General features: G+C 70.6%; 1 non-coding gene across 1 annotated transcript; it reads right to left on the bottom strand.

Moving 5' to 3' along the window:
* Positions 1–1,772: 1,772 nt before the first annotated feature.
* Positions 1,773–1,925, bottom strand: LOC135979840 (5.8S ribosomal RNA). The gene has a single exon (XR_010597084.1). It is a non-coding gene; the product is annotated as a 5.8S ribosomal RNA (ribosomal RNA).
* Between the last annotated feature and the right edge of the window lie 575 nt (positions 1,926–2,500).

Here is a 2,500-nt window from a genome sequence, read left to right on the forward strand (position 1 = left end):
AGTCCGCCCCGGTTGACAGTCGCGCCGGGAGCAGGGGGACCCGTCCCCCGCCACGGCCCCCGTACCGCACCCCCCCGGAAGGGAGGGGGCAGGGGGCCACGGGGGAAGGTGCGGCGGCGGTCATCTCCCTCAGCCCCGGGATGCGGCGAGAGCTGCTGCCTGGGGGCTGTAACACTCCCTGCCGTGAAGCAGCGAGCCACCTGCCCACCAGGCCTTCCCAGCCGACCCAGAGCCGGTCGCGGCGCACCGCCTCGGTGGAAATGCGCCCGACGGGGGCCGGGGCCGTCCGGGCGGCGGTCCCCTCCCGACACCCCCCGGAGGGGGGCGAGGGGGATCCGTCGTCCCAGGCCGGCCGACCGAACCCGCCGGGTTGAATCCTCCGGGCAGACTGCGCGGACCCCACCCGTTTACCTCTTAACGGTTTCACGCCCTCTTGAACTCTCTCTTCAAAGTTCTTTTCAACTTTCCCTTACGGTACTTGTTGACTATCGGTCTCGTGCCGGTATTTAGCCTTAGATGGAGTTTACCACCAGCTTTGGGCTGCATTCCCAAGCAACCCGACTCCAAGAAGACCCGGTCCCGGCGCGCCGGGGGCCGCTACCGGCCTCACACCGTCCACGGGCTGTGCCTCGATCAGAAGGACTTGGGCCCCCGAGAGCGGCACCGGGGAGTGGGTCTTCTGTACGCCACATTTCCCGCGCCCCACCGCGGGACGGGGATTCGGCGCTGGGCTCTTCCCTGTTCACTCGCCGTTACTGAGGGAATCCTGGTTAGTTTCTTTTCCTCCGCTGACTAATATGCTTAAATTCAGCGGGTCGCCACGTCTGATCTGAGGTCGCAGTCGGATGGGGACCCGGGGGGGGGCACAGCGGACGCCCACCACACCCACCCCGCCGCGGAAGCGCTTCGGCCCCGGAGGAGGCCCGATCCAACCAGCTTGGGGAAGAACGGCCCAGCGGAAGAGCGACAGAGAGCACGGGCACCGGGGCAAGCGGAGGAGGGGGGCGGACAGCACCAGGAGTGCGTGCGGGGGGGCGCCGTCGGCCAGGGAGAGGGGGAAAACGACCGGCAGAGGCGGCGGGCGGAGGAGAGTGGGGAGTTCGAAACCTGGGCGCCCTCACGAACCCCTCCTCTTCTCTCCGCCGTCACGCGCGCGTGCCGCTCGCCCCCCCTTCTCTCCCTGACTTTCCGACACCCTCCCTCCTCCTGGCGAGTCTCGCCCTCACACCCCGACCCGGTCCCGGGCACCGTCGTAACCCAGGGAAGGGGAGGGGACCAGGACCCCGCGGGCAGCCGTGTCGCCACAGACAGCCGCGCGGGGCAGGCCCGTCTCCCCTCAGGACCCGGGAGCCGGCACCCGCAGCCGACCCGGTTTCCCCGACCCCCAACGCAACATCCCCCGAAAACTCCCACCCCGTCCCACCGCACGAGCGGGGCACGGGGCGGAGGCACAACGGGAGAGTGGATGGGGCGACGGGGCGCACGGGACCGGCTGCCGTGACGCCGCTCCTCCGCCAACGGGACGAGCTCCCCGAAGCGGGCGCTCCGGGGCATCGGGTCTGAACTTAGGGGGACGAAGGCGTTGGGGAGAGCCACGGGCTCCCTTTCCCGAGGACGGGAAAGGGGGGCGACGGACCATCCCCGGTGCCTGCGACACCCCAGCCGCGCCTCCCACGGAGGGCGGCGGCGGGGTTGCTCGCGGCCCTCCACCGCCAGGGGTGGAGGGCCGCATCCCGCCGCCACCGCATCCGCGGGGACGATTGACCTTCAAGCGACGCTCAGACAGGCGTAGCCCCGGGAGGAACCCGGGGCCGCAAGTGCGTTCGAAGTGTCGATGATCAATGTGTCCTGCAATTCACATTAATTCTCGCAGCTAGCTGCGTTCTTCATCGACGCACGAGCCGAGTGATCCACCGCTAAGAGTTGTCACGAGGCTTTTATTTTCGGGAGGCTGGCGCCTTTTTCCCCCCCGCGGCCAAAGCCGTGCCGGCGGGGGGGCGTTCCTTGTCCGCACCGGTCGGGTCCCCGGCCTGCTGTCCCCGAAGGGGACCTGGGGCGGGCTTGGGGGGGCGGGAGCAGGGGGGGGCCCGCAGGTCCCTCTTTCTCTCGCCACCTTAGCCCGCCCGTTCCCCCGGGACGTCCCGCCCGGCCAGGGCAGCCCTCCTCGGTGCCCGCCCTTCGTACGTTACGGTCACGAGTAAAGGTTTAACAACCGAGCCCGAAGGCTCGGGTTCGGTCCAGGCGCTTGGCTCGCAGGGGCCAGGCGGCCGCGGCCACGTGCAGACCGACCCCCCGCTCCGCCCCAGCCCTTTCCGCCCTCCCCTCGCAGGGCGAGGGGTGGGAGTCCGGGTGGAGGGAGGGGGAGAGGCAGACGGGCCCCGGCCTTTCGGCCCCCACGCAGAGAAGGGAGGCAGGGTAGCCCCTCTCCGTCCTGGGCTTCCCGTGGACCGGGGGCGGGGGCTGGGGGGGGCGGCATGGGGATACCGAGGCGGGGCACGGA

Source organism: Chrysemys picta, unplaced genomic scaffold, assembly GCF_011386835.1.
Source record: "Chrysemys picta bellii isolate R12L10 unplaced genomic scaffold, ASM1138683v2 scaf1278, whole genome shotgun sequence".
NCBI classification, from domain to species: Eukaryota; Metazoa; Chordata; order Testudines; family Emydidae; genus Chrysemys; species Chrysemys picta.